Here is a 26,889-nt window from a genome sequence, read left to right as displayed (position 1 = left end):
TGCTCTTTATCTTTTTATTTCTACTTTTTATGATCGATCAAATACAGCTATCATTAATCGCTGTTTAAAAGGCCTTTAAATCTTCATTGTGCCTGGCTTCATAACTGACGCCAAGGCTAACAGCCAAGACTTCTCGCCATTTCACAAGCACTCTCTGCAGCCCTCTTAAACTGCATGGAATCGTCACTCTGCACCATTCCCCCGCAGCCAAGGCTTCTCGCCACTTGACAAGCTCTTTTGAACTGAACGGAAACAAAACAAGGAGAGTAAAGTCATGTTAGAGGCTGTTACGTTTCACCTAAACAATCCAATACGTGATTCGATGTCCTTACGCACAAGAAAGCAAGTGTTTGTTTAAAATTCAGTGTCTTCCTTCTTTGTCGAGGTTCACTGTTGCCGTACATTGGAAATTAAACGGATTCGTCTTCTTTGTTTGTTTTGCTTAATTCTTGGTTGAGCGAAATATCTATGGCGATGAGATTAAAACGCAAAAGAACAACCAAAGTTAATAGTGAGTCCTGTAGCGGAATCGGTCCTAAAACATCAGTTCGCGGAATGTGGTTCTTACTGTTAAGTGTGGTAAATATTCAAATAAATAAAATATTTGCTAGCAAATAGAATTTTTATGGCTTCTCTCTTTGACCGAAGTTTATTGAGATAGTCAGGGGGACTGGGTCTTGGAGAGGTGGCAATGGCCATTATGTCCGCCCCCCTCCTAGGGTTAACGCAAATCACGTGAATAGTCAAGCCATGTGCTCGCCATTCTTTTTTATTACTCGACGTGAGAAACCACTTTTGATTTTCTGCGAGGTAAGTTTTTATATGTTATTCTTCTACCGTTGTTTCATCGTCATTTTATTCCCCCTTGGGTTGTGGTAGTATTTTGCTTCTCGCGTCTAGCCCTTTTGTTTATTATTTCCAGTTATTTTTTGGTAACTGTTCGGATCGATTGTTGACATTCATTCCTGTGTTGATTTCGGTTCTCGTCTATCACGGTTTCTTCTTTCGGGTATTTTGGTCTTTATGCACCTTTGGTGTCATTGCTTTTGGCGTTTTTCTTGGCCCGCACCTTTACTGGGCAAACATATAATAACAGAATTCATTCATTATTTGTTTGTTTCAATAAGAGCGGCTATGGACCTATTGTCCATAGCCATATTGCTCCAACTTTGGTGTGTTTATTTTTGTCGCCCAGTAAACAGAGCTCAGGCAAGAGCAGAATTTATGGGTTTGGTTTGGGCGGAGAGAGAAAGACATAAATAAAATATTTGCTAGCAAATAGAATTTTTATGGCATCTCTCTCTGACCGAAGTTTATTGAGATAGTCAGGGGGACTGGGTCTGGGAGAGGTGGCAATGGCCATTATGTCCACCCCCCTCCTAGGGTTAACGCAAATCACGTGAATAGTCAAGCCATGTGCTTGCCATTCTTTTTTATTACTCGACGTGAGAAGCCGCTTTTGATTCCCCCCTCCTTCCCCTGCTCCACCCACTTTTCTTGTATGTATATTTAGTGTTGTGCGTTTTTCTAGGCCCGCACCTTTACTGGGCAAACATATAATAACAGAATTTATTCATTATTTGTTTGTTTCAATAAAAGCGGCTATGGACCTATTGTCCATAGCCATATTGCTCCAACTTTGGTGTGTTTATTTTTGTTGCCCAGTAAACAGAGCTCAGGCAAGAGCAGAATTTATGGGTTTGGTTTGGGCGGAGAGAGAAAGACATAAAAACTATATTGAGCACTACTCTCCTGTGTGACAGTATGCTATGCTCTGATCAGGTTGAGAAATGTTAACAACTTTAAAGAAACCTTAACGTTTGCCTTTAATTCTAAAGCAACTGACCAGCGCTTTTCTGTCACTGTTCTGTGGTATAAAAGTTTACTTTTTATTTTGTGTCAGTGAAATGTTGAAGTTTGCCCTTCAAATGAAAGCCCATGAGGAGAACTTTTGGCATACATTTTTACTTGTGGATTAAACCCTGAAGTGCACAAATTAAATGAAAAGGTTTTCAAGCACGTACGAGTTGTCGTTGTTTCATATTCGTATTGTAAAACATGAAATTAGAAAACATTAAGGCCTACATACAGACTTTAGTAACAGCTGACAGAGAGGAATTTAAAAGCCTCAACAGGTTTGGCTGGTTTAATATAGGGAAGAAAACTACACCGGAAAATGTTTTCAAACCTTTTCTCCAAACTGCCTTTTGCCGCCACCAAAACCTCCACCATCGCAGTCACTCTCGGTAACCAAAGTTGCAAACATAAGAACAGCAACAAGTAAAGCAATGGTGTGGGTCTTCATTTTTGAAGTGAATGAATTAAAGCAACAACAATTTAAAACTGAGTCTGCACTCAGTCGAGAAACGTCTGCTACTGATTGTGCTGTTGTACAGAATTTTCCCTTTTATGTCGTCTTAAACGACAGGAAAATGGCATTTAATTGATTTAGAAAAGTGCAGATTTTTCATTGTTGTTTGTTTTAGGCACTGATATGTTATCCATTTACGCTGTTATTTTTCTTTTCTTGTCACCTGTCCCCAATTAGTCTAATCAGTAAAATATATAGGCAATTTCAAAATTAAAGTCATTTATTTATTATTTTTGCAATACTAGTGCTAAACGTCAAAGAAAAGAAATATTGTGAAAGAAATTGGATGTTATATTGTAAGCCTGGTGAATAAATGATAGATGTATTTTTTTAGTCAGAGACACAGGCACCGACTCTTCTTTTTTTTTTTTTTTTTTAAGAGCGTATAATGTTGAGGCCGAGTCTGAAGGTTGTTTTATTTTGCGATTTGAGCCTGAAAACGTTCTTAACATGTTCTTAACGAGTGATATAGCCCAAAAATGTAACCTTGCTATTGCTACTAATTTTAAAATTTAATTATTAAAGTTATTTTTTTATGCACATTTATATATAAGTATATCACAGCCGTTTTTATCGCGAAAACGAATTGGTCGCGTTGACAAGCGGAAAAGGACTGCATCAATGACATAGTCAACGCTAATTGTTTCTTAGGACGAATTTTCTCAGTACTGATAAGCTGTGGCTCAATGTCGTCAGCTTAATGTTTTATTCCAAAGATTGTACTGTAGCTAAGTATGCTACTTGCATGCCCGGCCTCGCCAGAAGCGGCCACGTTTTTGTAAGCTGAGCAGCTCTGGCCTAATACAAGTCTATGATAAAGCGAGTCGCCCATAAATCGATATAGAAAGCTTTTTATTTTGGATTTGAGTTTGATGAAACACAAAAGAGGCAACAGAGGATCCGTGGAAGAAAACACTAGTGTTGGCCAAGAAATCCAACATGGCATAATAGAAGTGATAACGCTTGTAGAAAAGAAGAGGAACCGAGCCCGTCCACGAGAAATTAAAAATATGCTTGTTAACATTCAAGCTACCATGGCTACTATCGTTGAGGAAACAAAAACTTCAGAAAGGAACTCGCCGACTTGAAAAGAGCGGTGGACTTCAATGATAATGAACTAAGACAGCTAAAGAAGGACCACCAGAAGACATCCCAGATGAATGTGTTACAATGCTGAAGAAGGAACTCGAGAAGACAAAAGAAGAACTCAATAGCACTAGAAAAGTACTACAAGATCAGCAAGACGAAACAAAAAATCTATGGTTTTCTTTAGATTCGCATGAGAAGTATACACGTAAAAATTCCCTGGAGTTTCACGGCATACCGGAATGTTTGTACGCTAGCGCACAGGATGTTCTTATCAGCGATTGATGTACATGTCGATATCGAACAAGATGACATTGACATCGTTCATAAACTTCAACGGAGAGAGGGCAACAAGCCCATAATAGCAAAATTCTGCAGTCATAAAGCCCATAATAGCAAAATTCTGCAGTCATCAAACTAAAGCCAAGATCTGCAGAGAAAGATCCAAGCTGAGAAATGTTAAAGTCGGCGATATCTTCCCACATTATTCTCCAGCCGACGAATCCCTATACCGCATCTACATCAACGAAAATTTGGCAATATTCATAGGAAAACTACTATCAAAGGCTTTGAAAAAAAGAAAGGACAAAATCCTGTCATCTGTCTGGACTTTAGACAGTAAGATTTTTGTCAAAACTTCTTCCGACGAGGAACGTATTAGAATACAATCTGAAGCGAATCTAAACAACATCTTCGCTATAATCTAACTTCAAATATCTGTAGCGGAGATACGTCTCGGCCGATCTGAGGTTATTTCATTTCATTTTGTTTTTCATTGCCTTTTACCAAGTTAAGGGTCCCCATTATTCCTCAGCATACTCCAAATGAATTTTTCTTTACGTGTACTCTGGTTCTTAGGCTTTTTTGCCCATTTCGAAGGTATATTTGCAGTTACAATTCCCTTTGTACCCGTTTTAGTCTCTGTAGGCATCTGCTACCGTTTGTTTTTCATGACACGGCCAAAATTATTTTCTTTCTTTTTAAAATTTAAAATTATGTTGCTCACTACACTGATTCAAACAGCCAGACTACTGCATTTGGAAAAGCAAGGAACGGTTCTCAGAGCGATTGATTTTTACCGAATCTAAGTATTTTATAAACAATGCCTATCGTCTATTTAAATAACGAATATCCAATCAAAAAATGACAACTCCTTTCACAGCTTCCTTTTGTTCTTTGAATGCAAGAGGTCTAAACCAAATGCGCAAAAGACGATAATTCAGTTCAGATGGCTACTGTTGGACACTCGCTTGACACAGCGGAGAGGCACCAGGAAACTAAGTAGTTCTTCTTTATTCTTTGACGACGATTCTTCACAATACTACATCTACACTACTCAGTTCTTTTCCCTACTAGTATCACTGAAATCACGCCTTACTTTATAGTGTGCTGTAAACACGTTTACAACTGTAATTCAACGAAGCCCAGATGGTCCCAACCAGAGATAAGAATTGGTTTCGCAAAAATACACTAACAGGAAAGAACAACACAACTGTTCTAAGAAAATAGATAGAATGGGAAACCAATCAGGCTTATAAAATCCTTAAGTGTTTTGCCTAGATTTCAACCTTCGAGGAGGTCCAAGCCAAGGTTAAAGGATCCGAAGTAGGCAAACCTGTCCACAGCACAGCTGTTAACTCTAATCTTTGAACAACAGGAAAATGTCAAACAATCTGGAAAATATCCATCAAAACTATCGAAAGGAAATAACAACTGTATTCTAAAATTAAAGTCAAAACACACCCTTACATTAGCTTCACAACACTATACAACGATAAGTTCGATATAATGTTTCCACAAGAAACTTACTCTACGAAGGATAAATGCCATCTTTGCGGACAAAAACAAACACTAACCCACTTATTTGTATCTTGTCCATTTGTCAAAAGCTTTTGGACAAATTTGTGGAATACAAAAAAATGACGATTCTATCGAGCTCAACGAAGAAAATATTATATATGGCTTCACTAACAATATCGCGCTACAACTTGGCCTGAACCTCAATTTTTAAATTGTAATATATTACATTTACATGGTCTCGAGAGAAGAAGACCCTTATATCTTTGATAACTTCCTTGCTGTTCTGAGAAGCAAACTTGACATACAAAAACACAAATCAAAATTACAAATCAATCTTTAAATACCATAGAACTAAGACCTACCTTTTTTGCCTGTTAAACGTAAGCTGCACCTTGCGTATTGCAAATTGCATTCTCAAACTCATTAATAATTCATGCAGTCAAAAGCCAATAAATGACCTCCATTTCGGTCAGGTGGATGAATCTTGATACCCCAATGAAACACCAGATGAAACACCACCAGGTTTTCATCTGAGATGAAACATGTTTTTCATCTGAGATCAAACATTTGCATTTTAATGAGATTAATTTCTTATTGTTTCATTTGAGAAGACATGTCAAAAACTCGGGCTTCGTGCTTTATCACGGGTTCCAAATACCTCGAAACAGATGAAAGCACTCGGCCTGCGGCCTCGTGCTTTCATCTGTTTCTCGGTATTTGGAACCCGTGATAAAGCACTCGCCCTCGTTTTTGACATATTACATCAAACACCTTTTTTTTTCTTTTCTAATTTTTAAAGCTGTCTTGCATTGTATTATCTTAGCTTGATTGTATGTATGTTTGTAGTTATCTCTCTGTAACTCTTCATTGAAATTGAAATAAAAAAGACAACGAAAAAAAGTATGCTATTTTTGTATTTTAATAAACCATGAAAATGACGGGGACTTTAATTTCTAAGCAGTATAAGCATTTAATTTCTTTAATTTCTTAGTATGTTCTTGAAAAGTTTCGTTAATCTAAGCCTGAACGTTCTTATAAAAAAGGTTCTTATACATATATAAAAAGGGTGTACTAGGAAAAAAGGAAATCCGAGTAGCCCCAACAGTAGTAGAGTCTATGGCTTTCTAGTTAAAGCTCGGATGCTCTACCAATGCTCTACAGGAGACTCGTGTTAACGAAGGCCATTAAACTAGGTTCATTTGACAAACATCCTGTGGTATTTTTGAAAGAAATATGAGTGGTATTTTAAGTCTGCTAAATTAATGATAAATGTATTTTTGCCGTAAGTGACACATGCATACTCAGGAAAAGGAAAATCTGAGTTCTCCCAACAGAAGTCGAACCTCCAACTGAGCTACAGGAGACTTGTTGGAGCTAATGTCATTAAAGTCGGTTCATGTGACAAACATCCTGTATACTGCTAGGATTTGAATGATAGATAGACAGACAGCCTTTTTTAACTCGATAAAACAAAAAGATTAGTTGTTCAGAATTGTGAAAATTAAAGGCAAGGCGATCTTTAGCTAACGAAAACGCTACCTTTTTTCACAATGTTAAAATGTCTTTCCGAAGAGATATTTCACCGAAACGAAAAGTTGGGTGTTCCTGAGTTTAGGATTTCATGCAGGCTTAAAACTATTAAAACTAGTACTACCTGTCGTCGAATACAACAGCACACCAGAAAAATATCTGTCTCATGCAGTTATACTCATCAATTTGATCGTTTTCCTAGAGGTTCTGCCATAGAGAGAAAAAGGTAAATGACAAACCCAAGAATGTATATCAAAGATACAGGTAGTGCTGAAAAAACTAGCGTATAATTAACAGACATTCTAAGAACCATACCATCCAAATATATTTTTTATTATTATTATTTGCTAGGGTTGTGGTTAGGGCGATGTTTTGTGGGTACGTATTGGAGATTTTTGCAGTTTTAGTTTTCTTTTAGAATTATATTCGTCTGCATAATTAGTAGTAACTGAATCTTTGTTGTTGTCACGATTTGTACACAGATTTTATCACACCGGTTTACGAATCCAGCAGGGTCTTCTCATGGACCACACCCGTAATACGAACAATGCCCCAATACTCAAGAAAATCATCAAACAGTTGCATGCTCTTTATACTTTTATTTCTACTTTCTGTGATCGGTCAAATGCAGTTATCATTAATCCTTGTTTAAAAGGCCTTTAAATCTTCATTGTGCCTGTACTCTCTGCAGCCCTCTTAGGCTGCATGGAATCGTCACGCTGTGCCCCTCTCCTGCAGAATTGGCTCAGCGAATCTAGACAAGCTCTTTTCAACTGAACGGAAACAAAAAAGGAGAGAAAAGTCATGTTAGAGACTGTTACGTTTCACCTAAACAATCCAATACGTGATTCGATGTCCTCACGCACAAGAAAGCAAGTGTTTGTTTAAAATTCAGTGTCTTCCTTCTTTGTCGAAGTTCACTGTTGCCGTAAGTTGAAAATAAACCTGACGGCCCGCGGTTTCGCCTTCTTTGTTTGTTTTGCTTAATTTTTGGTTGAGCGACAATAATAGTGAGTCCTGTAGCGGAATCGGTCCTGAAAAAATCAGTTCGCGAAATGTGGTTCTTACTGTTAAGTGTGGTAAATATTCAAACAAAAATTATACTGAGCACTACTCTCCTGTGTGACAATATGCTATGCTTACACTGGGTGCCACAGGTTTATTTTTTCCTTTAACCCGAAAAATCGCGGCCAAAGCCGCGCTACCGGCTGTTGTTGTTGTTGTTGTTTTTGTCGAACCAATCAACGACGCGGTTCAATTCCTGAAGCGATCAGTCCCACATGGAAATGAGGTTCCCGGTTCGCGTGACCAGAGGCCCGTCTCAGGGTGCCTCAAACTGCCGAGTTTTCATTTATTAGGATTATATTCTCCCATTTATTTGGATAACGGGCCTCTGGAACCAGGCTATGCTATGCTATGATCAGGTTGAGAACTTTTAACACCTTTAAAGAAACCCTAAAGTTTGCTCTTAATTCTAAAGCAACTGACCAGCGCTTTTCTGTGGTATAAAAGTTTATTTTTTATTCTGTGTGTGAATGTTGAAGTTCGCCCTTCAAATGAAAGCCCATGAGCAGTAATTTTGGCATAAATTTTTACTTTTGGATTAAACCCTGAAGTGCACAATTTAAATGGAAGGTTTTCAAGCATGTATGAGTTGCCGTTGTTTTATACTCGTATTGTAAAACATTAAATTAGAAAACATTAAGGGCGCGTTTTTTTATCCATAATTCAGGAATAAGAATGGTTGGTACGGAATGCAAGGAATAATTCGGATTGTCTGCATAAAAAAAAACCCCGTGGGTCCTGGCCGAGTAAACATTACCGTAACAAATATGGCGGCCGACGAAGATGCTGCCATTAAAGCCGTTATCGCAGCAATTTTCCCCGTACTTTTGGTACAATGAAATAAGAAACAATGTCTCATTTTGTCCAAAAGTGTAACCTTATTTTTTCTCCGGTAGAGACGTATTTGAATCCGCAGCGCTCATCTCGCCGTCTGCCATCTTGGATTTTCATTCGCAACATTCTGTTCATTCTGCCCCTGGGAGCAGAATGGATGGAATGGCATTCTGTCCATTCCGGAATAGGAATGCGGAATAGAAAAACGCGCGCATTTTACATTCTGTGCATTCTCATTCCAGAATTGTGAATAAAAAAACGCGCCCTTAGGCTTCCATACAGACTATAAAACAGCCGACAGAAGCCGGGAATATAAAAGCCTCAGCAGGTTTCATTGGTTTAATATAGGGAAGAAAATTACACCCGAAAATGTTTAAACAACCTTTTCTCCCAACTGCCTTTTACCAAGCTGAGGATGTAAAACCAAACAGTCACTCTCGGTAACCAAAGTTGCAAACACAAGAACAGCAACAAGAAAAGCAACGGTGCGGGTGTTCATTGTTGAGGTGAATAAAAGCAACAACAATGGCCAACTGAGTCTGCACTTCGACAAACTTCTGCTTCTGCTGAAGATGGAAAGTAATTGTAAAAGACTATAAAGAATTATTTTTTTGAGGAAAATGAGTTTTTTTTTTATTTTCATCTAATTTCGGTGTCGCTATGTTATCCATTTATTCTCTTATTTATTTTACTTTTACCATCCCTAATCAGTCTATTCAGGCAAAATATAAAATTTTAGACCCTTAAATAAATGTATTATTCCAGTTAAAATAACATCAAACTTACGGAAGCTTTAAGGAACATCGATTTTTTTGTGGAAATTTGAATTTAAGTTTTTTTTTAGTTTAAAATCGAGTGAAATCACTGAGATGTTAGCATTACAACAGTACAACGAAAAATATACAACTGAAACGGGTAGGAAAGGATCCACCATATCTGAATTAATAAATTTTGAGGTGTCGAACGCACTCCTATAATCTTTGATTACTGTTAGTAAAAAACGAAATAAGTGAGTATAGCTAAATGTCGTGGGTCGTGGGTCGTGGGTAGAGGTCGTGGGTCGTGGTTGTGGGTCGTGGGTAAATGTCGTGGGTAAAAAAATATAAATAAATAAAAAAATAAAATAAAAAAATGAAAATAGAAGTACAGTTGTAAAATTACAAGACAGGACTCATTTCTATGAAATATTTCAATTACCTGCTAATCCCCTTCCCCACCCCCACAGTCAGTTAAAAGGGGGATCCACAGAACACAGGCCAACACTTCAATATTTGAGAATTAATTAAAATGTCTTGGGAGAAAAATTACGAAAGAATGAAAGGAACAAAATATGTCAAGCGATCTACCCCCGCCAAGTACACACCAAACCTCCATCCTCCCTCACCCCACGCCAATTTCATGAAATGGCGCTTCCACAGAATAAACGGACACCAGCAAGGCAGTTTGCCATAGCCTGCGACCAAGCTCTTTTGGGAGCTCTCTCCCCAAGATAGCTTGCTCGCAGGCTAAGTTTGCCAAAGAAGCAAAAATGGGAGGGGGGATTTCTCTGGCACTTTGTACCACCACCCTACTCCTTCATACTCATCAAGTTGACACACTCTTTGGAGGGATAACCTCCTTTATCCTCCTTGTACTGACGAAAAAGCCTTCAAAAACACAACCGATCTCGGCGGATCAAGCTTTGCAGTGCTCTAACCTCATTGGTCCGAAGCTCTGGACCAATAGCAAAACAGGGGTGCATTTTTGATCCGCTAAGCGATATAAATATTTGAGTGTTGCCCGTGTCGACGAGATACACAGCAACTGATGAGATTCCAAGAGAATCCAAACTGCAGTCTTGCATGAGAAACAACATTAGAAACTCCCAGAAGAAATTTCACTAGCATCCTAGAGACTCACAAGACAGTTGTCTGTCTTCGCTTTAAATATCTGCTGCGAATGCGAGCTAAGCCACAAATTAATGGAGGTACATGTCAGCTCTAAGAACACAATAGCTGTTTTTCAGATAAGAAGCAATTCACAGGGCTAAAAAGTGCTACAACGAAGGTATAGCTCTCGAAAATGAGAGACAACAATGATCAGGTTTGTAAAGACGAGAATCCGTTAGACACTCATATCCGTGATAAACAAACAATCTGCAATCTTCACGCAACGGGATACAATAGCATAAGTATTAATTCACGATTTAAGAAATCCACGAATCCTGTATCTTCACAGATAACATTTATTTAGCGATACCTGAAATCGTGAAGTCAATCCAAGCCGATAAACCTTAACAAATGACACAGAGCTAGCATACACAATGGCATATCAAAAACTAATCCTTACGGCTCAGAGTGATCAGTAAGAAACCCTCCATTCAGTATATTTGAGAATTCCCCCTCACGATCAAGATAAACACCATTAAGCAGAGCGCTTTAATCACATTTTGATCTAAAGGGAACAATCTCTTATAAAAAAGGAAAATCGCTTTAAGACATTCTTCTTAAAGCAAATCTTAAAAGGCTTTTATCAACACAACGGACACACAGTGGGAGTCGCGCAGGTCTGGCAACCCCATTTTAACACTAATATTTTTTACCTACGACTTTTACCCACTCCCACGACCCACGACATCTACCCACGACCTACGACCCACGACAGATAGTAATACTCATTATTATTATTATTATTATTATTATTATTATTATTATTATTATTATTATTATTATTATTATTGTTATTGTTGTTTTTCTTATGTGATCCTCTTTATAGAGAACATAGAGTGAGACAAAGTAGTACCATAAGGGAGTCTCTATCAAAATGAAATGTGCGTCACAAGCCCCTGAAGGCTGGAACCTCGCTTGTAAATTAAAACGCTGTTACAAACCTTATGGAATATAGTAAGGAAGACGTTTAAGACGAGGTCTACATTATTTGTTCCTTATACTGACCTGTAAAGACGAATGTTCTTATTGTGATGTTACTGGATCAATATCCTCCACAGTGTTTCACAGCATTATGCATACAGCATATATACTATTTTAATTGTATAAATTCAGGTCGTGTTTCAATAAAAATAGGACAGTATTATTGATATCCAAAATAGGAAAGTAATATAAAATGGGCGCATTTCTAAGAAAATGACAACGGTTTTAATCAAGATGTTTAGTTGAATCATGCCTTCCACTACTGTCAATATCTTAGCAATTCTCAAGTTTTGCCAAAGAGAACTAGTTTATCAGGATTTTTTTTTAGTTCCGTCATTTGATCTCATTCTTTTAATTCTTTGTAGTCAATCAATTGATATTTAGCCCAGAAATGTAACATTTAACTCGTAATGTACCGATCGTTAGTACCTGAACAGATATACCTTGAGGACTACTCTGATATTAAAAATTATTAAATTTGTTTTAAGATGCATGCACATTTATATATAAATATATCTGCTGTTAATGAAAAAACGAATTGGCCTCTTTGACAAGAAGGAAAGGACTGCCTCACTGACATAGTCAACGTTAATTGTTTCTTACTAACTATGTTTCTTAGGACGAATTCGCAGACAGTACTGATAAATAACTGGCTCAATATTGTCAGAGCAATGTTATATTCTAAGGAGTGCACTTTAGCCAAATACGCTAGCTTTAAATTTTAATTAGTCATGAGGCAAACCGGTGAGAGTGACGGAGACTTTAATTTCAAAGAAGACCACATTCAAAGTTTTTTTAATCAACGAACTTTCTGTAATTGAATTATACCTTCCAACTTTCGTAACCCGAAAAAACGCAATTCATATCTTTGTATTTATTTAAAATACTGGATTATTTAAAATAACGAACTTTTGACTTCATTGTATTTATAAACCACATTCAAGCTCTTGTCTATAACTTTGGTCAGGCTCGTGAATCACTGAAAAATAAACCTGAAATCGTTTTAGTTTTGACTCGTTTTCTTGCCTTTTTTCAGTTTATTATTTTTACCTACACCCTTTTATATGAGAACGTCTAAATTTGGGGCTGAGGCTAAGCGGTTTTTTTAGGCATATTTGAGCCTGAAAAGTTCTTAAGATATTCTTAAGTTACCTGTTATAGCATTTTAATAAATTAATGCGGAAGTGACAAGGACACATATCAAGGAACAATATGCGCCATAATCGGCAGTGTAAGTCCGACACAAAATGTGATGTTAAACTATGTACCAGGCATAAAATAAGAAACCATTGTCAATGCTCGCATTGCAGGATGAGTTAAAACATGAGTAGAGTTAACGATAAGCTAGATGTGAAAATATTAAGAACGCAGTTGATTTATAACTAGCAGTACCCTGGTTGTCTGTGGACTAGCACGGGTTATGTATATATTTAGCCAAGCCTAAAAGCGGAGCTCCACAATAGAAGTCTGCTTATTGTATGAACGTAATAACCTTATGAGTTCCTCATCAATTCTGCAGTTATATAGAACATTTTTAATGCATATACAGCTAACAGCTCATCAACAATAACAATGTAAAACAGAGGGCAAAATTACTGAATGCTGATTTGTTGTAACAGAGGGTAGTTTTTCGTAATTTCCTTTCACCGAGGGCAAAATTACTTACTCCTGATTGGTCGAGCGGCGAAAATACTCGCTGCTGATTGGCTGAGCACGACAGTTTTACATTTTGTTGGTTTCTGCATTTTGTGTAAAAAAACAAAAACAAAAAACAAGTTCTTTGAGGTTCTTTCGAAGTTCGACCCTTTAAGCCGGGTTCTTTGTACCAAAAATAGATGGAAATCAAGTGCCGCAGCTAGGAAGGAAATTCCTAAAGGTTAATTTTGGTGTCTCTCACAAGAAACAGCAAAAGTTTATTTGTGTAAAAAGCTAAAGACTTGGATCGGATTGATTTTATTTTGTTTGGTTGAGAAACTGAAATCAGTCATGGCGTTAAAGTGCTTTCAACGAACTATAACCGAGCATGAAAGTGTCCTTTTGATGGGAGGAAGGAGCAGGAAGAAATTACTCCGCAAGTTCCTTCTTCTTGGTTTGCTATTTTTATCGATTTATGTTCGTGTGATTTCAAAGCGGTAGGAAGCTTCACAGCTCAGGTGAACAATTAATTGATGCCTAACATTTGATTTATCGTTGTAAGTTTGCTCCTGAATTAAACTTGTATTCTCTCTTTATTACATGTCTATAAAGGGAATTGTTCTCGTCGGTTTTGTTTGTTTTGTACGCTACGAAAAAACTCAATAATTTGTTGGTTTGCCTGCGCCTTCGATGAGTGTTTTACTGACTGTTTTACGAAGTTCCTTGATAGTTTTAGGAACATTTTGCTCTCTGTGTGATAAAAGCGAAATTTAAATGGACTCAAAATGATATTTTCTGTTTTTATTATTGTTTTTAGTTTTTAAGATGATCGACCAACGCACGCTACTGGCACTGTCACTGTCTAGTAAATTTTGCTTATCAAGAAGGCCGTACGCTATAAACCTCAGAGAAAATGGATACAATAACCAAAAAACACACTTCAAATATATCTTTGAGTAATAAATGAGAAAAGCACTGTGATAATTCATAGCAATAAGTACAGAAATAAACTAAACAACGATCTTTGAAAAATTCACAAAAAACAAGCGAATGAATGTTTTCTGTAAACTTTGTTTTGATGAAAATGAAATCAAACTTTAATTTTAAATTCGCTTTTAACGCTCTTTGAAAAGACTTTTGGTGAAAATTACTGACACATCTTAATCTTTGCCGTTATATCCTACTGTTTTAAGTATTTTTGTTTGTTTTCTGTCAAGATTGTCAGAAATAAATGCTAAAATTAGAAATATATGCGAGAAAAATTTGTCAGTAGTTTATGCCAACGATACAATGTTGGGAGACGTTTGTTTGACTGACTATTCCAAGCTCAGAATCAAATTTTTTTAAATGAAGCAAAATGAGATGAGATTAGAAAATAAAACTCCAAGAGAAATAACTAATATGGACCGCAAAATGAGCTCAAAAGGCTGCTCTGAGGTTAAACAAGATGCAGTGTCAACACTACAAGAAAAAAACATCTTGCAAAAACAGCAAAGTTTTGTCAACAAAATCACATGAATATACTCGCCTCTTTGGAGAATAACCAGTCCTTTTATTCGATTGCTGGTTTTTTCGTTCGTTTACAACGTTGAGTTTCACTTCAAGAGGAAAAATCCATCACATCTTAATTTCATTTCATCGCCCCTGACTAGAGTTAAATAATTTCTCTTCAAGATCCGGCCGCTGTTTATGAAGTGCCGCCTCTAAAAGCTGCTAAAAGAGCCGATTTGTTTCTCCCGCCGCGATCCGCCTAACTCTTTCTCCCGCAGTTTGACGGCAAAATTGGACGAGATCAGAAAATAAAACTCCAAGGGAAATAATCAACATGGGCCGAAAAACTGAGCTCAAGCTACTGTTTTGAAGTTAGCAGTATTAGCTTAAGCTTAAGTTAAACGGCGTGTCAAAACTGCAAGAAAACAATATCTTGCAAACCAGCAAACTAGCAAAGTTTTGTCAACAAAATTGCATGAATGTACTCGCCTCTTCTGAGAATAACCAGTCCCTTTATTCCATTGCTGATTTTTCCGTTCCTTTTACAACGTTTACTGAGCGAAACGTTTCACTTCAAGAGGAAAAATCCAACGTTTAGTCGCGCCGGATCGGAGTAAAATGATTTCACTTCCAGATTCTGATGATGTGCCAGTCGATTTGTTTATCCCGCCGTTAGTTGCCTTGCTCTTTCTCCTGTTGTTGGTCACATATAAAAATTGACTTTGTATCTTGCCGTCTTGTTTTGTTTTCTTTATTTTCTCAAACGTAGTTGGCGATGTAACTTCCCGCCAAACAAACGCGGCCGGCAGCGCAGTTTGCCATACATTTTCCCGCCAAAAAGCAACCCGGGTTACATCAAAAACGCTCATCTATGTAAGCCAATGTGAAATGTGACACTCAAATCCTGTGCTGCAACACGCGTTTTTTTTGTCACCCTTTCCCGTACTTTCTCTCTTTGTTCGTCACTCATGTTTCGTCTGTTTGCTGCCGCTCTCAATCGCTCTCTTTGACGTCGAACTTCGCTTCTTCGTCGCCTGTTTTCTCGATCTCTTTCTATCTCCCTTTCTTTGCTTTACATGTTTGTAAGACTTATTCATAAATTGAGTTTGTGTTTTGTCGTGCACGTCGTCTTCAAAACTAATATTATTTTTTTTTCTCAAACGCAGTTGGCGATGCAATTTCCTGCCAAACAAACGCGGCCGGCAGCGCAGTTGGCCATGCATTTTCCCGCCGAAAAAGACCTGATTTGCAGCGCAAGGTTTGAGTGTCTCATTTCCTGTTGGCTTACATGGAGTAAGCGTACGTACGGTCGGTCGGTCGGACGGAAGTGACGTCATAACCAAACCAAAATTTCTCGCACTGATGGGTTTACCAAAATCTCTTAGCTATGGGGCTCCGCCGCGCGCGAATATGGCGCGAGCGCGAGCTCCGCTATGAACAAGTTGATGAAGTGTTCTCACCAGCTCAGGCCGGGCCATTGCGGGATTTCTGCAATTTCAAATCAAAAGGCACACTTAGATGATATAAAAGGGCCAACAGGGCGCAAAGAAGAAAAACAAGGTCAAAAATTGCTCTCGAAATTAAATTGTTGCAAAGATAAATTCTAAAATGAGGCAATAATTATTACAGGTTTCGATCGAGTAAAACTAAGCGGAAACGGGGGGCAGAAAAGCGGGAAAGATTAACGATTCTTATAACAGGCGTTATGACTGTTTAGGCGTGTTGACACCTAAGGCAATGAGTGGCGTTGTTGCATTTTAAAACACATGTGCTACAAACCATAGTTACTTGAGGGACTGGTTATGAAACCTTGCCATGAAAAAAATGGTGCTGCAATTTATGTTTGAAGGGCCCCGACCCTGCAAAATCCTTTGTTTTAACGTTCACACCACAGTTGAATATCTTAACAGAAACGTTTCGATTGGTCAGTTAATCCAACACATTCCAAATTCTATTGTTATTTGAGCAGGGTCACGGCCAAAAAGGCAAACGAAAACATATAACAAAGAAGTTTGTCAGGTTTCATAGCCATTGCCTTCAATTAACTATGTACAAACTAGTCCAACAATTTGTTTATGAATTTGCGTTGGCGAGCATCTCATGTTTATTTATTGCAAACAGAGCAAAACAAGGAAGTCAGGAATCGTATTTCAATAGTAAAGCGAAGCTGCCGAGGTTGCAGTTAATAAAGAACCAGCTTTTGATAAAGAAACAGAAACAATCATTCCAAGCGACACTCGAAGCCAAGAAACTAAGTACAAATTAAGAAAGGTATTCTAGTAGTCATGAAAATTTATAATACGCCAAATGTCAATTAAAAACACGAGTTTTAGTTCTATTTGTAGTTTAAATTGGAGCCGTTTGTTTTAGCAAAATTTTTGCACATTTTCTTTCTTTTTGGAGCTTGGGCACCCAGTAAAAGTTAGTAGGTTTAATTTTGTAATCATTAATTCAAATATTGATAGTTTTCAACAACAACAACAACAAAAAAATAAATGTAGTTGTTACATGAAAGAAAATTTCAGTTGCCTGGAGAGTCAGTGAAGGGTATTGTTTGTAAGAAAACTAACCACCATCTATGCATTCCTTAACGGCCTAGACTGTCTCTCAAATGGCTCACTTTTTTGGTCTATAGGTGGTTTTCACCTCACACATCGTCACGCAAGTAAAAAAATAAAATCCTCAACCATTCAATAGATAAAGTCAAGAAATTGATATGTTGTAGAAGAGTGATACATAAACAACGTGTGAAAGCCACAGGGCTATGCGATATCTCCTAATCGAGTTATTCGAGAAAATGTACCACGGAAAATTACAGAGTTTAGTATGGGACGCCATGTTGGTGCCCCGTCTGACGGGCACCAACATGGCGGCCGGAAACCAGCAAAAACATCTAGAGTTTACCTTGGCTATTTCAAAGCCTTTCTTCTCTCTGCTGAACTTTCACACATTGACATTAACGCTTCTATTACATGTTAGCTGATCAGACCTAAAAAAAACACGAGGCGAATCGATGTTTTCATGTACGTGACATGTTTAGAGCAGCTGATCCTTCTGTCACGCACTGCGCAAAAATCTAAAATTCAAACTGCTCTATTTTCAAAACAAAGAATGCTATCCTGCTGAAAACAAGCAAGCCGATGGAAATTTAGATTTTCTTATATGTGATGAAGATAAAAACCCAAAATTGTGTTTAGTTGTGAATTTCAGTTTTTTATGACTTCATGTGAAAACCAAGAATAGTTTTAGTAAAACTAGTACTACCTGCCCGTCGAATACAACAGTCACAGTAGGACAATTTCTGTCTCAGGCAATTCACTTATCAATTTGATCGTTTCCGTAGCAGTTCTGCCAAAGACAGGAAAACGTAAAGGAAAAACCCCAAAAATTTTTTTTCAAAGATACAGGCAGTGCTGAAAAAAACTAACGTAATTTACAGACATTCTAAAGACCATATCATCCAAATCTATTTTATTTAGTATTTGCGAGGATTTTGGGTTAGGGTGATGGCTAGTGGGTAAGCAATGGAGACTTTTGCAGTTTTCATTTTGTGTTAGAATTATATTCGTTTTCATAGTTCAGTGTAGTAGCTGAATCTTTGTTGTTGTCACGATTTGTACACAGATTTTATCACATTAGTTTACGAATCCAGCAGATTCTTCCCATGGACCACATCCGTAGTACGAACGATGCACTAATACTCAAGAAAATCACCAAACAGTTGCATGCTATTTATCTTTTTATTTCTACTTTTTATGATGGATCATTAATCATTGTTTAAAAGGCCTTTAAATCTTCATTGTGCATGGCTTCATTCCTCAGCCATCCCTCGGTCCACAGCCAAGGCTTCTCGCCATTTCACAAGTACTCTCTGCAGCCCTCTTAAACTGCACGGGATCATCACTCTGCACCATTCCCCCGCAGCCAAGGCTTCTCGCCACTTGACAAACTCTTTTGAACTAAACGGAAACAAAACAAGGAGAGAAACGTCATGTTACAGACCTTTACCCTTCACCTAAACAATCCAATACGTGATTCGATGTCGTCATGCACAAGAAAGCTAGTGTTTGTTTAAAATTCAGTGTCTTCCTTCTTCCTTCTTCCTTCGAGGTTCACTGTTGGCGTACATTGGAAATTAAACGGAAGGCTCGCCTTTTCGCCTTCTTTGTTTGTTTTGCGTAATTCTTGAATGAGCGAAGTACCTATGGCGATGAGATTAAAACGCAAATGAACAACAAAATTAATAGTGAGTCATGTAGCGGAATCGGTCCTAAAACGTCAGTTCGCGGAATGTGCTTCTAACCGTTAAGTGTGGTAAATTTTCAAACAAAATCTATACTGAGCACTACTCTCCTATGTGACAATATGCTATGCTATGATCAGGTTGAGAACTTTTAACACCTTTAACACCTTATTTTGTGTGAAATGTTGAAGTTCGCCCTTCCAATGAAAGCTCATGAGCAGAACTTTTGGCTTAAATTGTTACTTGTGGATTAAACCCTGAAGTGCACAATTTATATGGAAGGTTTTCAAGCATGTATGAGTTCCGTTGTTTTATACTCTTATTGTAAAACATTAAATTAGAAATTAACATTAAGGCCCTCTTACAGAATATACAACAGCCGACAGGAGCCGGGAATATAAAAGCCTCAACAGGTTTCATTGGCTTAATATTGGGAAGAAAACTACACCGGAAGATGTTTTCAAACCTTTTCTCCCAACTGCCTTTCGACAATACGGTAAGTAAAGCAGTCACTCTCGGTAACCAAAGCTGCAAATATAAGAACAGCAACAAGAAAAGCAACGGTGTGGGTCTTCATTCTTGAGGTGAATAAAAGCAACAACAATGGCCAACTGATTCTGCACTTTGACAAACTTCTGCTTCTGCTGGAAGATGGAAAGTAATTGTAAAAGACTATAAAGAATTATTTTTTGAGGAAAATGATTTTTTTTCTTTTTAATCTAATTTCGGTACTGCTATGTTATTCATTTACCCTCTTATTTATTTTACTTTTACCATCCTTAATCAGTCTATTTAGGCAAAATATACAATGATAGACACTTAAATAAATGTATTATTCCAGTTAAAATAACATCAAACGTACGGAAGCTTTAAAGGGACATCGATTTTTTTGTGGAAATTCGAATTTAAGTTTTTTTTTTAGTTTGAAATTGAGTTCGAGTTTCACTGAGATATTAGCATTACAACGGTACAACGAAAAGTATACAACTAAAACGGGTAGGGAGGATCCACCATATCTGAATTAATAAATTTTAAGGTGTCGAACGCACTCCTATAATCTTTGATTACTGTTAGTAATAAAACGAAAGAAGTGAGTATAGCTAAATGTCGTGGGTCGTGGGTAGTAGGTAGAGGTCGTGGGTCGTGGGTAAACATCATGGATAAAAAAATGTAAACAAAAAAAAAAATAAAAAAATAAAAAAATGAAAATAGAAGTACAGTTGTAAGATTACAAGACCAGACTCATTTCTATGAAATATTTCAATTACCTGCTAATCTCCTTCCCCACCCCCACAGTCAGTTAAAAGGCAGATCCACAGAACACAGGCCAACACTTCAATATTTAAGAATTAATTGAAATGTCTTAGGAAAAAAATTAAGAAAGAAAAAAAGGAACAAAATATGTCAAGCGACCTACCCCCGCCAAGTACACACCTAACCCCCATTCTCCCTCACCCCACGCCAATTTCATGAAATGGCGCTTCCACAGAATAAACGGACACCAGAAAGGCAGTTTGCCATAGCCTGCGATCAAGTTCTTTTGAGAGTTCTCTCCCCAAGAGAGCTTGCTCGCAGGCGTGAAGTTTGCCAAAGAAGCAAAAATGGGAGGGGGGAGTTCTCTTGCACTTTGTACCACCACCCTACCCCTTCATACTCCTCAAGTTGACACACTCTTTGGAGGGATAACCTCCTTTATGCTCCTTGTATTGACAAAAAAGCCTTCAAAAGAAACACAACCGATTTCGGCGGACCGAGCTTTGCAGTGCTCTAACCTCATTGGTCCGAAGCTCTGGACCAATAGCAAAACAGGGGTGCATTTTTGATCCGCTAAGCGATATAAATACGGCTAAAACATTTGAGTTTTGCCCGTGTCGACGAGATACACAGCAACTGATGAGATTCCAAGAGAATCGAAACTGCAGTCTTGCATGAGAAGCAACATTAGACACTCGCCAGAAGAAATTTCACTAGCATCTTACAGACTCACAAGACAGTTGTCTGTCTTCGCTTTAAATATCTGCTGCGGATGCGAGCTAAGCCACAAAATAATGGAGGTACACGTCAGCTCTAATTAAGAACACAATAGCTGTTTTTCAGATAAGAAGCAATTCAACGAGCTAAAAGACAGCGCTACAACGAAGCTATAGCTCTCTAAAGCGAGAGACAACAATGATCAGCTTTGTAAAGACGAGACTTCGTTAGACACTCATATCCGTGATAAACAAACAATCTGCAATCTTCACGGAACGAGATACAATAGCATAAGCATTAATTCACGGTTTAAGAAATCCACGGATCCTGTATCTTCACAGATAACATTTATTTAGCGATACCTGAAATCGTGAAGTCAATCCAAGCCGATAAACCTTAAGAAATGCCACAGAGCTAGCATACACAATGGCATATCAAAAACTAATCCTTACGGCTCAGAGTGATCAGTAAGAAACCCTCCATTTAGTATATTTGAGAATTCCCCCTCACGATCAAGACAAACACCATTAAGTAGAGCGGTCGCATCACATTTTGATCTAAAGGGAAGATTCTCTTATACAAAAGGAAAATCGCTTAAAGACATGCTTCTTAAAGCAAATCTAAAAGGCTTCTATCAACACAACGGACACACAGTGGGAGTCGTGCAGGTCTGTCAACCCCATTTTAACACTAATATTTTTTTATCCATGACTTTTACCCACTCCCACGACCCACGACATCTGCCCACAACCTACGACCCGCGACCCACGACCCACGACCTACGACCCACGACCCACGAACCTCCACAGATAGTCATACTCGTTATTACTATTATTATTATTATTATTATTATTATTATTATTATTATTGTTGTTGTTGTTTTTCTTATGAGTTCCTCTTTATAGAAAGCTTAAGGTGAGACAAAGCAGTACTATAAGGGAGTCTCCATCAAAATGAAATGTGCGTCATAAGCCCCTGAAGGCTGGAACCTCGCTTGTAAGATAAAACGCAGCTACAAACCTTATGGAATATAGTGCGGTAGACGTTTATGACGATGTTTACATTATTTGTTCCTTATACTGACCTGTAAAGACGAATGTTCTTATTGTGATGTTACTGGATCAATATCCTCCACAGTGTTTCACAGCATTATGCATACAGCATATATACTATTTTAATTGTATAAATTCGGGTCGTGTTTTAATAAAAATAGAACAGTATTATTCATATCCAAAATAGGAAAGTAATATAAAATGGGCGCATTTCTAAGAAAATTACAACGGTTTTAATCAAGATGTTTAGTTGAATCATGCCTTCCACTACTGTCAATATCTTAGCAATTCTCAAGTTATGCAAAAGAGAACTAGCTTAGCAGGAATCTTTTTTAGTTCCATTTGATCTCATTCTTTTAATTCTGTGTAGTCAATCAATTGATATTCAGCCCAGAAATGTAACATTTATCTCGTAATGTACCGATCGTTAGTACCTGAACAGATATACCTTGAGGACTACTCTGATATTAAAAATTATGAAAGTTGTTTTAAGATGCATGCACACTTATATATAAATATATCTGCTGTTAATGAAAAAACGAATTGGCCGCTTTGACAAGAAGGATAGGACTGCCTCACTGACATAGTCAACGTTAACTGTTTCTTTCTAACTATGTTTCTTAGGACGAATTCGCTGACGGTACTGATAAGTAACTGGCTCAATATCGTCAGAGCAATGTTATATTCTAAGGAGTGCACTTTAACCAAGTACGCTACATTTATATTTTAATTAGTTATGAGGCAAACCGGTGAGAGTGACGGAGACTTTAATTTCTAAGGAGACCACAAAGTTTTTTTTTTTTTATCAACAAAGGACTTTCTGTAATTGAATTATACCTTCCGACTTTCGTAGCCCGAAACAACGCAATTCGTATCTTTGTATTTTTTAAAATACTGGATTATTTAAAATAACGAACTTTTGACTTCGTCTAGAAACTTTGGTCAGACTCGTGAATCACTGAAAAATAAACCTGAAATCGTTTTAGTTTTGACTCGTTTTCTTGCTTTTTTTATTTATTATTTTTACCTACACCCTTTTATATGAGAACGTCTAAATTTGGGGCTGAGGCTGAGTGTTTTTATGTTTTAAGCAATTTGAGCCTAAAAAGTTCTTAAGATATTTTTAAGTTACCTGTTATAGGATTTTAATAAATCAATGCGGAGGTGACCAAGACACCTATCAAGGAACAATATACGCCATAATTGGCAGTCTAAGTGCGACACAAAATGAAATGTTAAACTATGCACCAGGCATGAAATAAGAAATCCATTGTCAATGCTCGCATTGCAGGATGAGTTAAAACATGAGTAGAGTTAACGATAAGCTAGATGAGAAAATATTAAGAACGCAGTTGATTTATAACTAACAGAACCCTGGTTGTCTGTGGACTAGCACTGGTATGAACAAGTTGATGAAGTGTTCTCACCAGCTCAGGCCGCGCCATTGCCGGATTTCTGCAATTTAAAATCAAAAGGCACACTTAGATGATATAAAAGGGTCAACAGGGCGCAAAGGGGAAAAACAAAGTAAAAAATTGCTGTCAAATGAAATTGCTGCGAAGAGAAATTCTAAAATGAGACAAGAATTATTAGAGGTTTCGATCAAGTAAAACTAAGCGAAAAAAGCGGGAAAGATCAACGATTCCTATAACAATCATTATGACTGGTTAAGCGTGTTGACACCTAAGGCAATGAGCGGCGTTGTTACATCTCAAAACACATGTGCTACAAACTAGTCCAACAATTTGTTTATGAATTTGCGTTGGCATCTCATGTTTAGTTATTGCAAACAGAGCAAAAGAAGGAAGTCAGGAATCGTATTTCAATGGTAAAGCGAAGCTGCCGAGGTTACAGTTCAATGAAGAACCAGCTTTTGATAAAAAAACAGAAACCATCAATCGAGGCAACAATCGAAGCCAAGATACTAAATACAAAGAAAGGTATTCTGGTAGTCATAAAAATTTGCAATACGCCAAACGTCAATTAAAAACACGAGTTTCAGTTCTATTAGTAGTTTAAATTAGAGCTGTTTTTTTCAGCACGATCTTTTCAAATTTTCTTCCTTTTTGGAGCTTGGGCACACAGTAAAAGTTAACAGGTTTAATTTTGTAATCATTAATTCAAATATTGATAGATTTAAACAACAACAAACAATAAATGTATTTGTATTTAAAAGTAAATTTCTGTTACCTGGAGAGCCAGTGAAGGGTATTGTTTTTTACAAAAACTAACCACCATCTATGCATTCCATAACGGCCTAGACTGTCTCTCAAATGGCTCACTTTTTAGGTCTATAGTTTTAGTAAAACTAGTGCTACCTGCCGTCGAATACAACTGTCACAGCAGGACAATTTCTGTTTCAGGCAATTCACTTATCAATTTGATCGTTTCCGTACCAGTTCTGGCAAAGACAGGAAAACGTAAAGGAAAAACCCTAGAAAGTTCATCAAAGACACAGCCAGTGCTGAAAAGACTAATGTAATTTACAGACATTCTAAGGACCATACCATCCAAATCCATTTTTTTTTTTTAGTATTTGCGAGGTTTGTGATTAGGGCGATGGCTAATGGGTGAGTATTAATAATAATAATAATAATAATAATAATAATAATAATAATAATAATAGCAATATAATAATAGTAACTGAATCTGTTGTTGTCACGATTTGTTTACAGATTTTATTACACCGGTTTACGAATCTAGCGGGTTCTTCTCATGGACCACACCAATAGTACGAACGATGCCCCAATACTCAAGAAAATCATCAAACTGAGTTGCATGCTCTTTATCTTTTTATTTCTACTTTCTATGATCGATCAAATACAGTTATCATTAATCGCTGTTTAAAAGCCTTTTTAAGAATCTTCGTTGTGCCTGACTTCACTCCTCACGCTTTACTTTAACAGCCAAGGCTTCTCGCCATTTCACAAGCTCTCTCTGCAGCCCTCTTGAACCGCATGGAATCGTCACTCTGTGTCATTCCACCGCAGGCAAGGCTTCTCGCTTCTTGACAAGCTCTTTTGAACTGAAAGGAAACAAAACAAGGAGAGAAAAGTCATGTTCGAGACCGTTACGTTTCACCTAAACAATCCAATACGTGATTCGATGTCCTTACGTACAAGAAAGCAAGCGTTTGTTTAAAATTTAGTGTCTTCCTTCTTTGTCGAGGTTTACTGCTGCCGTAAATTGAAAATACACCTGACGACTCGTGGTTTCACCTTCCTTGTTTGGTTTGCTTAATTCTTGGTTGAGCGAAGTACAGATGGTGATGTGTTTAAAAAGCAAAACAACAACCAAAATTAATAATGAGTCCTGTAGCGGAATCGGTCCTAAACTATCAGTTCGCGGAATGTGGTTCTTACTTATAAGTGTAAGTCAAACAAAAATTATACTGAGCACTACTCTCCTGTGTGACAATATGCTATACTATGATCAGGCTGAGAAATTGTAACACCTTTAAAGAAACCCTAAAGTTTGCTGTTAATTCCAAAGCAACTGACCAGCGCTTTTCTGTGGTATAAAAAGTTACTTTTTCTTTTGTGTATAAAATGTTGAAGTTCGCCCTTCAAATAAAAGCCCATGAGCAGATATTTTGGCATAAATTCTTACTTTTGGATTAAACCCTGAAGTACACAATTTAAATGGAAGGTTTTCAAGCATGTATGAGTTGCCGTTTGTTTCATACTCGTATTGTAAAAGATTAAATTAGAAAAAAATTAGGCCTCCATACAGACTATACAATAACCAACAGAAGCCGGGAATATAAAGCCTTAACAGGTTTCATTGGTTTAATATAGGGAAGAAAACTACAACGGAAAATGTTTTCAAACCTTTTCTCCCAAATGCCTTTTACCAAACCGCCGAGATAGTAAAGTCACGGTAAAGCAGTTACTCTCGGTAACAAAAGTTGCAAACACAAGGACAGCAACAAGAAAAGCAACGGTGTGGTTCTTCATTCTTGAGGTGAACAAAAACGACAACAATGGCCAACTGAGTCTGCACTTCGACAAACTTCTGCTTCTGCTGGAAGATGGAAAGTAATTGTAAAAGACTATAAAGAATTATATTTTGAGGAAAATGAGTTTTTTTTATTTTCATCTAATTTCGGTATCGCTATGTTATCCATTTATTCTGTTATTTATTTTACTTTAACCATACCTAATCAGTCTATTTAGACAAAATATACAATGATAGACACTCAAATAAATGTATTATTCCAGTTAAAATAACATCAAACGTACGGAAGCTTTAAAGGGACATCGATTTTTTTTTTGGAAATTCGAATTTAAATTTTTTTTAGTTTAATATCAAGTTCGAGTTTCACTGAGATGTTAGCATTACAACAGTACAACGAAAAATATACAACTGAAACGGGTAGTGAAGGATCCACCATATCTGAATTAATAAATTTTGAGTTGTCGAACGCACTCCTATAATCTTTAATTACTGTTAGTAATAAAACGAAATAAGTGGGTATAGCTAAATGTCGTGGGTCGTGGGTAGTGGGTAGAGGTCGTGGGTCGTGGTTGTGGGTCGTGAGTAAATGTCGTGGGTGAAAAAATATAACTAAATAAAAAAATAAAATAAAAAAATGAAAATTGAAGTACCGTTGTAAGGTTACAAGACAGGACTCATTTCTATGAAATATTTCAATTACCTGCTAGTCCCCTTCCCCACCCCCTCAGTCAGTTAAAAGGCGGATCCACAGAACACAGGCCAACACTTCAATATTTGAAAATTAATTAAAATGTCTTGGGAGAAATATTAAGAAAGAAAGAAAGGAACAAAATATGTCAAGCGACCTACCCCCGCCAAGTACACACCTAGCCCCTATCCTCCCTCACCCCACGCCAATCTCATGAAATGGCGCTTCCACAGAATAAACGGACACCAAAAAGGCAG

The 26,889-nt window shown here is 37.3% G+C and overlaps 1 long non-coding RNA gene across 1 annotated transcript; it reads right to left on the bottom strand.

Moving 5' to 3' along the window:
* LOC146485748 (uncharacterized) lies at positions 1-22,048 on the bottom strand. Its single transcript, XR_014863346.1, has 4 exons — positions 22,020-22,048; positions 19,518-19,608; positions 2,189-2,281; positions 1-242 (listed from the first exon to the last, which is right to left on the bottom strand). It is a non-coding gene; the product is annotated as an uncharacterized LOC146485748 (long non-coding RNA).
* Between the last annotated feature and the right edge of the window lie 4,841 nt (positions 22,049-26,889).

This window comes from Pavona decussata, unplaced genomic scaffold (assembly GCF_977016875.1).
Source record: "Pavona decussata unplaced genomic scaffold, jaPavDecu1.1 SCAFFOLD_25, whole genome shotgun sequence".
NCBI lineage: Eukaryota > Metazoa > Cnidaria > Anthozoa > Scleractinia > Agariciidae > Pavona > Pavona decussata.
This window is presented reverse-complemented; position numbering and strand designations above follow the sequence as displayed.